This window comes from Arvicola amphibius, chromosome 10 (assembly GCF_903992535.2).
Source record: "Arvicola amphibius chromosome 10, mArvAmp1.2, whole genome shotgun sequence".
Taxonomy (NCBI): domain Eukaryota; kingdom Metazoa; phylum Chordata; class Mammalia; order Rodentia; family Cricetidae; genus Arvicola; species Arvicola amphibius.
The window spans coordinates 43,762,112-43,775,689 of record NC_052056.1 but is presented as its reverse complement, the minus strand read 5'-3'; positions in this window follow the sequence as shown (position 1 = coordinate 43,775,689).

Sequence of the window (13,578 nt, the reverse complement as noted above, 5' to 3'; positions counted from 1 at the left end):
TTTCTTTGATGTGAGCTCTTGTGTGGAGTACTTATGAGCCACCGGTTACAGCAGAAAAAGCAAGTATCTGAAAGATCAGCCTTCAAAGCAAGGTATTCTCTGAATTTGGGGATTTGTGCTTTAACATCATGCTGTAGATTACTATGGACTGGTATGTTTCGTGGATACTTGGATATTCTCATTCAGTTTATGGGTGATGAAGGAGTCACAGTGGAATAGTGTACTTGTTTCCAAACTAAAGACAAGTGTGATAGCTTCTTAGGTTGAGAACAACCACAGGGTATACAAGAAGAATTATGTTAATAGCTTCCACATCAATAGAAACAGCCCATTACAGAGATGCAATGGAAGGGGCATTATGGCAATAGTTACATATAGCAAAAATCAGTTTCCCCCCCAAAAAAATCAGTTCCAAACAATTTTCTCCATTCAGTTGCACAGCTGTGCTGTCTGTGATAGTGACGTTTGTTGCATTTACTTTGTTTGAACTTGGCTCAAACTATTCTAAATTTTAAAAGTTTTATGTGTGTGAGTGTTTTGCCTCAAATATGTCTGCACACCACTTGTATGCCTGGTGCCCACAGAGGCTAGAGGAAGGCACTGGATTCCCTGAAACTGGAGTTTCAGATGGTGGGGAGCTACAATATGGGTGCTAGAAGTTAAATAGGGGCCCTCTGGGAAAACAGCCAGTGCTCTTAACTGCTGAGCTATCTCTCCAGGTCCAACAGTAACTTAAGAGAAAAACTTTACCAGTGTAGTTTGAGAATGCGCACAGAAGATAACCTCAATGAAGCTCTCCAGTTTTTCTACTTACTAATACCCATCTGCTGAAAACAAAACCAAAACCAAAAAAAAAAAAAAACAACCCTGAACTAATTTTCATGTCCCAGTAATTCTTATTACCTGCTAATTTAACACTTTTGTTTGGGAGCCTAGCCAAAAGCCAAAATATATTAAATATGTCAAATTTGTATAGTGTTGTAAATTCATAGCTTATTACTACCAAGGATCTGTAATATGTAGTTAATTTTAAAAATAGTACTTGCAGCTGATCCTATCAAATAATGGGACACTGGCCAGCATTTCCTTTCCAAGTCTACCATGGTCGTGGCCTGGAGAACATTTCAGGATTCCCAGGACATATGAAATGTAATTTAATCTTATTGTTATCTCCCAGAAAGTTCTTGGACTTATTCATTTATTAAACCAACATTATTGAGCATGAGACCCTGAGAATACCCTGCTGAGCAAAGTGTACGTTTCTCTACCCTCTTGGACATCTACTCCAGCAGGAATTTGAGTGAAACCGGCTTTCACAGACTTCCCAGAACTGACTGGACCATGCAGCAGGCCTGCTTAGAATTCTCACCCAAGTTCAATAAACGACAAACCAGCTGGTCTAAATTCCAGCTTTATTTTCCTGGCGTGTGGGGGCTCTGGGATTGTCTAGAAGTTGAGAACCCTTTCTTATGATGAGGCTTCCTTGTTGAGGACTCAGGAAGGTTTCCTGCTCTTTGCTGCTCTTGCCATTTCAGCTAAGTGGATCTCGATGTGAGGTCACTCATCCCACATAAAATAAAGAGCAACAAAACAGCAAAACGAGAGCAGAACAGTCTATTTCTCATTAGAGCTCAGTGTAATATGAGAATCCTGTGACGATTTTGTCTTTGCCATCTATGATTTTAGAAAACACTAGTTTTGGTCCAATTCTGCACAGACGGTGAGGCTTGGAAAACTATACAGAGACCTAAACAATTTCTTTGTTTAGCCTCTGCCATAAAACTGATCATTGGCTGTAGGGCCTCTTGTACATGGGACTTGCTGGGTGTTCCTAGGTAAAAATGAAATAGGGCTTTGGTCTACTCCTCCAATGATAATTCTAAATTAAGTTTGTAGGCCATCTTCATTATGTATATTGATACAAGAGATTTCTTCTAAAAAGTTTGTTTTATTTTAACATTTAGAAGAGCAGATTCTCAAAGGATTGGGGTTTTAAAGTTGATTAAGATTGTCTTTTAGAAACACCTGAGAGGTAACTAAAGTTTAAGGCAAAAGTTTCCTTTCGTTCTGAATAGCTTACATTGATTAAAGCACTGATCTCTAGTAAATATGAAAACTGACATATTGAAAAAGATTAGGAACAGCTTGAGACCAAACTGTGAGCAGTTTTGCTCCGTAGATGATAATGACAGGATAAAGTCAATGATGAACAGCTGATGAATCGACAAGACTGTGTACAGAGATGCAGGGTGGGTCAGCTGGTACCCAGGTAACTTCTGAAGAAGAAGGAGAAAGCCTCATAAACCAGTGTTACCTGGCAAGATTTTTTGACACACTGGGAATATGGGGACACTGGAAAGAACTTGTAAAGGGTGGGAATGTCCAAGTTTTAAATATATAGTGTGACCATTGCCCTGATCCACAACTTGAAACGTGCTTGTTGCAGACATTTAAATTGTAGATGAACTAACAGCATTACCACTTCCCAGTCAAAACTCTGCTTACCATTGAGGTCCAGAGTACCACTCCGCTGTTGCCCCGATAGGCGGTCCAAGCTTTCTGGTGGATGGGGCTTTGCAAAGAGGTAGGTGTGTGTGTGTGTGTGTGTGTGTGTGTGTGTGTGTGTGTGTGTGTGTGTGTATGTGTGTGTGTATGTTTTGTCCACCCCCCACCCCAGGAATGAGTGACACCTAGCTACCCCAAGATTCTCCACTGTTCAGTCTTGCCTCTATTAGTGTCTCCTCTTTGGGGGTTTGGAAGATAACTGCCCCATGACTGTGCAAGAAATCAGCCTGTAATGACCTTCTCTAGAAGCCGGAACTGCGCTCCTGTGGCCAACTAATTATACCACAGGCTAGACAGGGCAACTCATATTGACTCTGGTGGAGAGTCCAGAATGCAGCATGATAAATCTTTATGATGAATCCTGATTGTTGGATAGAGGGAAAAGAGACCCCTAACCCTACCCCAATTTTCTATTTCATTAGCCTCCTGATACTATCTTCTGAATAACATTAAAAGTAAGCAGCCTATAAATATTGCACAAGCTCCCAATACTAAAAGCTGATAAAGTTTATTGTACTTATAAAATAAATAGAAGGGAATGCTTTCACTTTCCTCTTTACAGGTCTGTGGGGAGATCCTAGGTATAATTTATTGCTTCAATTTTAAAAATGTAGTCTCCCTTCATGCATGCTCCTCTCTCTCTCTCTCTCTCTCTCTCTCTCTCTCTCTCTCTCTCTCTCTCTCTGTATGTCCCAAGCAAAAGTACATGTGAATACGCTCTCTTAGACACTGTCAAGACTTTTGCTTCAGACTCTAATTTCCATTGTAATTCTTTAATGAGATCTTTAAAAGTAATTCAAGTTTACCATGGCCACCTATATTTCTTTTCCTATTTCTCTAGTACTCCTTTGGTTAACATAGTAACCATTCTTTGACTGAATATAAGCTACCCCCTGTTCTGATTTTGTTCTTTAGTACTTGTCAATGAAGCCATTTCATTATAAACACATAAAATGGATATTGGGCTGCAACTGCATGTGTAAAATTCCTTCCAGGGATGCACATACAGACTTTGCCATTATTGAATGTTGAAGCTTCTTCTGAGGTATTGATGTACAGGATCTGAATGTCAAAGGCTCCCCAAATGCAGAGATAGAAAGGAGGCCAAGGCAACTTCTGGGCCTATACATGATCTTTTTTATTATCTTATACTGTTTGCAGGTTCTGGAAACCCAGGCTTTATTGGGGATAAAAATGGCAAGGACTGTGGGCATCATCTGGTGTGGTATCTCTTCCATTCACACTACTCATGGCTCCTCTCTTTCTGAGGGGTTGTATTGTGAAAGCGAGTTTGGACTTGAATAACCACCTTATAGTTTTGGAATCAAAATGCATGTAAACCCTTCCTTCTGTTAATACACACTGCATAATACAAGGCAGAGGCAGTGCTAGCCTATTTATTCCAGGATGAGATGGGACAATAATATTGACTTCCTTCATCATCAGATCGACCAACCTAAAATAATATCATCCAGGAATTCCACTTAAAGATTATAGAAGGTATAGCCTTCCAAAGAGAGACATAAAGTGTAGACAAGTCTTTAACAAGGTCTGCTACAAGAAGGTTATTTATACTCATACATAGGAGGGCTTATTACAAAGGTTGTATTCTGTTTTTGACCATTAGGAAAACACCTTGTTAAGTTTTATTTAAATAACAATTCCAGATCTTTATTAGGGCTTACTGTGGTACAGGAATTCAGGTTGTTTATCCCTTAATTTTTATAATAAAACTGAAAAACTATTTGTCTCAAGATAGAGAAGAGAAAAATTATTTTCAAGCAGGTGAAGTAATAGCCACAAGTGGGGGATTTAAAAACCTGTGTTTTCTGTAGTTTATGCTGGTGCTTTAACCAAGTGTAATTTTGAAAGATCTGAGTTCCTGAGGTTAGCACTCTGGTCTCTAGAAGATTTAAGTCACTACACAGTCATGTCTTTGATTTTTTAAAAAAGATATAGGGAACATCAAAGTCATTTGCTTTTTTATCTTTTGATTTGTTACAGTAAAAAAAAAAAAACCCTACAGAACATCTGGCCACATTTGATCTTTCACTAAAAAGGTCCTACAGGGTCTAGGTATGTGGCTCAGTGACCAAAGTACTTTCCATGGACGTGGGTTCAGATCTCTAGCACTTACATTAAAATGTGGGTGCAGCTTCACATATTTGCAAGCCCAGTTCCAGAGAAACAGAGACAAGAGGATCCCTGGAACTTGTTGGTTGAGCAGTCTAGCCAAATTGGTGAGCTCAAGGTTTGATGGGAGACCCTGTTTTTATTATTTATTATTATTATTACAAATTTTCACCTCTTCCCCTTCTCCCATAACCCTCCCCCTCCCCCTATTTCCCCTCCTCTTCCCTCTCCAATCCAAAGAACAGTCAGGGTTCCCTGCCCTGTGGGAAGCCCAAGGTCCTCCCCCCTCCATCCAGGTCTAGGAAGGTGAGGATCCAAACAGACTAGGTTCCCACAAAGCCAGTACATGCAGTAGAATCAAAACCCAGTGCTATTGTTTTTGGCTTCTCAGTCAGCCCTCCTTGTCAGAGAGTCCGGTTTTATCACATGCTCCATCAGTCCCAATCCAGCTGACCTTCCCATTAGATCAGCCCTACTGTCACAGTGGGTGGGCACACCCCTCGTGGCCCTGACTTCCTTGCTCATGTTCTCTCTCCTTCTGCTACTCATTTGGACCTTAGGAGCTAAGTCCAATGCTCCATCCCTGACTTCAAAACTCTATTACAGAGCTACAGTAATGAAAACAGCTTGGTACTGGCATAAAAACAGAAGTCAATCAATGGAATCAAATAGAAGACCCGGATATTAACCCACAAACCTATGAACACCTCATTTTTGACAAAGGAGCTAAAGGTATACAATGGAAGAAAGAAAGCATCTTCAACAAATGGTGCTGGCAGAACTGGATGTCAACCTTTAGAAGAATGAAAATAGTACCTTATCTATCGCCATGAACAAAACTCAAGTCCAAATCGATTAAAGACCTCAATATCAATCTGAACACACTGAACCTGATAGAAGAGAAAGTGGGAAATAGTCTACAACATATGGGCACAGCAGACCACTTCCTACGTATAGCCCCAGTAGCACAGACAATAAGGGAGACCCTGTTTTTTAATCAATAAGATGGATAATGATAGAATAAGATACTTAATGTTAATCTCTGGCTTCCACACACAAGTGCATACATGTATATGCATCCCTCACACCTGTGCACAAACACAAAGGAATACATACGCACACACCACACACCTACACCCATGCACAAAAACAAAGGAATACATATGCACCATACCACACACCTACACACATGCACAAAGACAAAGGAATATGTATGCACACACCTACACACATGTACAAACACAAAGAAATATACGTGCACACACTATACACCTACAAATTAAAAGGGTATCTTACAAAAAGTGGTGAAATAGGAAACATTCAGGACTAAACACATTATATATAGACAATATTATCCTGAAATTATATATCTCTAAAGTAAACCCTTTTCCCCATAGCTTTGGAGGGAAAAAATCTTTATAACCAACATCAAAGTATTTCACTCTGTTCAGTATTATTTTAATAGATTTTTCCAAGTTTACTTGAAAAAAATACTCTACAAACTATTGGTCTTAAAATGTTTATGGGGAGTACAAAAGCATCAATTTTTGACAAATTACCAAGCTTTTAAGTAGACACTCAAATCTATTTCTGTTTCTACTGCACAGCATCAGACAAATTGGTCTTCTGTCCAATTTTCTGTGCTTTTTTTCCCTTTTAAATGTCTCCTTTCCTCCTAATCATTAACCTTTTGTATTAGTCCAGATTCTCCTGCGGAGAACCAACAGACAGAGAAGAACAAAAGATTTATTAGCGAAGTTGGTCTGGATGGTTATGGAGGCTAAGAATTCTCCCCTAAAGAACACATCTGTAGCATAGAGGTCATGCCAGTAGCATGGCTGAGTACAAAGCTGGAACCTCGGAACAAGGCAAATTGATGATGCCGCTCTCAGCCAAGACCAGAGGTCTGAAGACCTGGGAGTGCCTGGTGTAAATCATCACTTTTGGAGACTCTCACAAACACTCCCAGAGACACTATACCTGTCTTCTAGGTATTATTTAATCTACTTAAACTGGTACCTAAAAGGAAACATCATTGTGTCCTTGCTTCGTGTATTTTGTGCTGTTTTCTACCCTGTGTATAAAGAACCATCTTGTTCTATCGTCTAATAGATTTTCTTAGCAGTAATAAACATCATTGTGTGAAAACTAGGCTAGTTCTCTTCTCGTTGAAGTGTTTAACTAATTTCATTCACTTACGTCATCACATCGGAACAGATTTAGTTCTAAAGCCAGATTTTGAAAAGAGACTTTGAAAGAATAGCTTTAGGAGCCATCTCCTGATGGCTCCTTGGCCTGGAGAGGGAGGGGGGGGGATAGGGGTGAAGGGGAGGGGAGGGAAGGGGGAGGAGGAGGGGAGAAGATGGAAATTTTTAAATATAAAAAATAAACCATAAAAAAGAAAAAAAAGAAAAAGAAAGACAAAAGAAAGAATAGCTTTAGATATACAGAGAAATTAATAAGCTAGAACAGAGAATTCCTCCACAGCCTGTACTCCGTCTCCGCTATTAGCCTTGCGTGTCATTGTATGATGTACCTTGTCATATCAACTCACCAATACGATCTGTGGTTATTAGCTGAAATGCACCTCTATTCATATGTCCTTAGATTTTACCAAATGTCTGCTCTGTACCATCACATCTGTCCTCGTGACTTGCTAGACTCCTGTCGACTGTGACAGTTTCTCTTGTTTCTGTTCACCTTGAAAGGTCTGAAAATTGGACAAGTGTTTGACAGGATTCTCCACTTCTGACATTTTGGGCTTTCTTGGTTAGACGGAGGTTATGAATCTTTAAGAGAAAATGCTAAGCCAAAGAATGCCATTTCGATCACATCATATCAAAGGTGTCCATAGGAAGGAGACTGTTGTTGCTCACCTTACCTTGAGGAGTGTTCTCAGGTTTGTCTGTCACCAGGTCCCTCCCCTGCTTCCTGTCCAGTCTGTGCTATTTCAAAGGAGGTCATCAGGAGTCATAACTAGACAACAAGGATTAGTAGTTTCCCTCCTTGGGGACAGAGGAGCAACATAAATAATTAGGAATTCTGCAAATAGTGTTAACTTATTTGATGTCATTTATCATTTATTTTAATGTTTGTTGACATAAGTTTAGAATTACAGATATTTGCTTTATATTTTGTATTATAATTTCCAGATATTTAGGTTTTGCCCTCAGATTGCTCTGCCTTTGGGTGCTGGTCTTTGGCTTGATTACTGAATCTTTTTTGAAACAACGTATTGATAGAAGAATTATTTTATTTGATTGGTTATACTGGATATTTTTAATAAGTCTCTTTCTTAATCTCTTCATACATTTTCTTAATACTGTAGAATAATCCAAGATTTGTGTTATATATTTTGTGCCTCAGGACAAGACAACCTTTTCTCCTTAAGTTTCTTATTAGAAAATGGTACTGGTGTCTGCTGTGAATGCTGTTATTCACTGCTACCAGGATGGTGTTGTTTCTAGACTCTGTTTGCTGACATAGCAGAGAAGTACACACATATATACTCATAAGTATGCACATATCAGTAAATGTTTCTATAGTGTGAAGATCTATGTCTTTATTAAGCTACACAGAGCTCATACCAATGTCTATGATTCTGATTTATTACTACGTGAATCAATCTTGCTTCCTCCTTCTGTGTATCTGTAAATTCACACTCGACTAGTAAAACACCTGGTTCCTACCAACTGCCATCTGCTATATATACAATGTTTTCTGAATTGTTAATCCAGACACCCGTGAACACAGGACTTCTGTGTAGTTCCTTTTGCCTTTAGTCATAAAGGCTTCACATCAATTACCTTTTAATTCTCTTAGAGCATTTTTAAGGAATAATTTTATTTTCATTGCTATATAAAATTCATAAATTAATAGATTAACATGATAATTCAATACATGGATATGTTGTGTTATGTTTTGACCAGATTAAACCCAACCATCTCTGCAAACATTCATCTTTCCTGTATGGTCAAACCTTTCAAAACCCTTTCTTCTTGCTTTTTCAAATGTACTATCTATGATTGCTATCTCTGCTTCTGTACTCTACTCCCCTCTCAGCCCTTCAGTATGTCCTTACACACATGTAATGCAGTTAAGTGCTGTTGTCATAGTTAACCTTCCTTTATGGGCTAATACAATTTTTCTGAATAGCTTTAAATTTTTCAAAAATAATTGTAAAGTTACATAAGTTTGAAGAAAATACATAATGTTTGGCATATAGGATAGTTTAATTCCTGTAAACTGCTTTACCCCGTCAATATTTTCCTCTTTGCCCAAATGCCTATTAATCAACAATGTTTTTCATGCCTATGATTTTTACCTTTTCCACAATGATATGTGTAGAATTGTGAAGTATGCAATATTCCCAAACTGACTGCCTTCAGTTAGCCATATCCGTTTAAGGTTCACTCATATATTTTGATATCTTCATATATCACTTGTTTTTATTGCTGCATCATATTCCATTGTATAACTGTACTGTAGGGTTTTTTGTTAATTCCTCACTTGAAAGATATCTTGCTTGTTCTAGTTCTTTGGAACTTAGAAATTATTATATATATATATATATATATATATATATATATATATACCTGTGTGAATATAAGTTTTCAAAGCAATTAGGTAAATATGTAGGAATGTAATTGCTGGATCTTATGGTAAGAGTAACTTTGTGAAAAACTATGAGGTGCTATTCCCAGTATTTGATCATTATATCTGTATCTTAAATCTTGAGGTTGGATAGGATTGATCTTCTAATAGATTCTGTTTCAATATTATATTGAATATTCAGGATCTGTTGTCTTTCTTTATGTAATGATTTTAATATGTCTTCCCAAATTTGTATGTTATAAACTTAATTTCAAAGCAGGAGTGTTGGGCAACTAGGCATATCAGGTGGCATTTAGGTCATAAGTGTCTACTATCATAAATCTATCAACATCATTAGAAAAATAACTCACAGGAATTTGCTTGCTCGCCTATGTACGTATTTTTCTGCCTATTGCCATGTGACAGTGTAAGAGGCCCCTCACTAGTTTCTGTTGTCTCTGCCTTAAACCAAGAAAACACATGTCTTAATTCCTTATAAATAATCTAGTCTTTTATCTCCTGTTATGCCAACACAAAGTGGAATAAGTGACCATATTAACTAAAGCACATGTGCACGGATAGCTACAAAGTAGCTTGTGGACAATTGAATGTGGAGAGTGTTGGACGGGTGTATGAACAGGGAAGAATTGGTATCTTAACAATACTGTCTTTTAATCTGTAAACACCCAATCTCCTTCCTACCTTCAGATCTCCATAGGTTTCTTTCATCAGAGTTCCATAGTTTTCTACATGTGACTACGCATTTATTTCACTCTATTTATATTTTGAAAATTGCAACTTTTTTCTCTCTGTGTGTGTATATATGCATGATGTATGTGTGTGTTGCACGTGTGCTGGTCAAAATGTGTATGCATGCATATAATGCTTTAAGGTTGAAACTGGGCGTCTTCACCCTGTATATTGAGACAGGGTTTCTCACTTGAACCCAGAAATCACCACTCACTTCAGCTAGTCTGACTGGTTAGCTTGTTCTGAGGATCCCTTGTCTCGCTGGGATTACAGCCACTACCTCTGGCATTTATGTGGGCAACAGAGATCTGAACTCTGACCCGCACATTTGCATAATAACTACTTTATCTGATAAACCAGCCAGACACCACCACACTGCATCTTTTTTTGGGGGGGGGGGGTGTCTATTTTAATTGGTATTGTTTTATGTTGTTAATTTTAAACTATAATTGTCTATAGACAGTTTATTTTTATTTTCTGTTATTTCAAAGCGTTTTTCTTTATTTTTTTCTTTTCATTTGCGATGTCTCCTTTGGCTTAAGTGTCATTTATATGTATTGTCAAACTGACAAAGATTTTGGGATTTCCCAACCGTCTTTCTGTCACTGACTTCTTTATTGATTGTTTGTATCAGAGAACATACTTTGTAGGATTGCCATTGTTTTAAACATGTCAGGGTGCATCTTGAGGGCCAGAGCATGATCTATCATGATGAATTTCCCATGAGATCCTAAGAACAATGTTTATTCTGAGGCTGGATAGGGACTTCCATAAATGTCACTGAGATCAGGTTGACTGATGAGGCTGTTCGGATGAGCTCTATCTGCACTGATTTTCAGTCTAACAACGACTGTAAAAAGGGTGTTGACGCTCTGACTGGAGTGGTGCACCTGTCTTGTTCCCCTTGTTCTATTACAGCTTTCCTCACATATTTTGGCACTCAGGTGCACACCCTTAACGGCTGTTATGTCTTTTGGGAGAGCTGACCTTTCGTTGTTGTAATGCCAGCAATAACCTTCCTTTCCAGATGCCCTCTTTGTTTAAAACTAATACAGTCCCTCACTTCCTGATATTTTTCTGAACGATTTTATTTGTTTAAAACATCTTTGTGTGTGTGTGTGTGTGTGTTTAATTTAGAGTAAGTTTGTTCTAGAGAATATATAGTTGAAAGCTAATTTTTGCTGTCTGTTTTCACACTCTGTCCATTAGTAAATTTAGATTGATACCTGGTATGTCTGTACAGTCTTTTGTATTCTTATTGGCTTCTTTTGTTTTCTTTCTCTATTGTTTTCCTCCTCTGAGCATAATTGAATATCTTATATGATTTATTTGCTTTTTCCTCTGAATACAGAAACTACACAAGTAATATTTTAGTATTTGTCTTGAAGTTTGAAATATGCATGTACAAGATTCTAAATATGCCCTCAAACACGCCACAATGCACACTTTGCATGGTGTCTCATCAATCCTCTCTTCTAACCTTCACAGCGTTTGCTTCTCGTTCCTTCCACGCCCTTCAGTCTCCAGCACATTGTTGTTGCCGGTACTTGTAAGACTCATTGTTGAGATTAACCAAGAACAAGAAAATATAAACTTTTATTATACCTTTATTTCTTTTCTGTTTCTCTTCTTTTCTCTACTATGTAGGTCCAGATTTCTGACCTATACCATTCTTCTTTTCCCAGAAGAACTCTTGTAACATGTTATTTTATATTGTCTGTGGCTCTAGCAATGAAACGCAGAACACTCACAATGCCAGGCAGGTGCTCTCCGAAGATAGACCCGCAGTCGCCTCCACTCCTAACGATTTATATAGAGCTGCTTTACTCGCCATCCATTCTCTCCCATTTTGTTAACTGAAAACGCTTTAATTTCCTGTACTTTATATACTTCCATGGGATAGTGAATTCCAGGTTTGCCATTCATTGATTTTTTTAATACTTTTAATATGTTCTATTCTTTTAATGCTTACATGGTCTCTGATGAAATCTCTTTAGAAATTTTTGAAATAGTTACTTTTTTCCTTCGTAAGTAAGATGTTCTCATTGCACCATTGGCTTTCAAAATATTCTTCTTTGGTTTTCTGCAATAAAAATATATATCTTTGTGCGCTTTTCAATATGTATATTTTGTGGTTAGCTTTGAGCTTCCTAGATTTAGAGTTGGTCGTCCATCAGCATTTTTAAAGTACTAAGTCATTAATTGACATAAATTTTCATTTTTGGTATTCTAGTTGAACATGTTTATACCTTTGGCAACTATTAACATTTCTATAAAATGATTTTAGTTTGTATTTTAGTCTATAACCTTCTATTAGCACATCTTTCAATTCATTCCTTTTGTCCCCAGTTGTCCAGTCTGCTAACAATTGCATTGGACTCTTTCTCCATTTCTTTATCAATGGCTTGTTGGTTTGTTTTTCACTATTTTCAGAATTTGCATCTAAAAAGATGGGGTATTACCAGCCTGTTCTTGCTTGGTGTCTACCTTTTCATTAACCCTCACTACACTAAGTACTCACACGTGTTCTAAGTTGCCAGTTCTGGGTATCTGAGTCTACTTGGGATGCTTTCCCTCTGCAGACTGTGTGTTAACTTACCCTTTTGTGGTTTGTATGTTTTTCTGCTTGTTTGTTGGTTTTTGTTTTTTCAGATAATGTTTTCCTATATAGCCCTGGCTGTCCTAGAATTTGCTCGGTAGACCAGGCTTGTCTTAAACTTAGAGATGACTGTGCTTCTACCTCCTGAGTACTGGGATTAAAGGCATGTGACACCCTTGATGGGATTCCCCTCTGTATGCTGTGAATACCATTGGTTGATAAAGAAACTGCCTTGGCCTGTTGATAGGGCAGAACATAGGTAGCTGGGGAAAACTAAACTGCTGGAAGAAAGAAGGTCGAGTCAGAGAGAAGCCATGGAGCCTCCTCCGGAGACAGAGAAACTTTGCTGGTAATCCATGACCTTGTGGTGGTGCACAGATTAATGGAGATGGGTTAAATTAAGATGTAAGTTAGCCAATAAAAAGCTAGGGCTAATGGGCCAAGCAGTGATTTAAATAATATAGTTTCTATGTGATTATTTCAGATCTGAGCTCCAGGGCAGCCAGGAAACTAACGGCCTAACTCCCAACATACCCCACCTCCATCTTGTATGGCTTGGTTTGTTTTTTTTTTTTTTATTATTCTATCATATATTACATCCTGACCACAGTTGCACCTACCCCTCTCTTCTCAGTACCTCTCTCCTTCCTCCCTCTCCCCTAGACCACTCTTCTGTTTACCTGCAGGAAACAACAGTCTTCCCAAGGATATCAGGCAAACATGACTTAAAAAGATTAGGCACAAACCCTCATACCAAGGTTGAACAAGGCAACACAGAAGGAGGAAAATGGCCTCCAAATAGGCAAAGGAATCAAAGACACACCTATTGCTAGGAATGCCACAAGAACAACAAACTATACAACCATAACATATACACAGAAGACCTAGGTCAGACATATACAGGCTTCCTGATTATTGATTCAGTTTCTGTGAGCCCC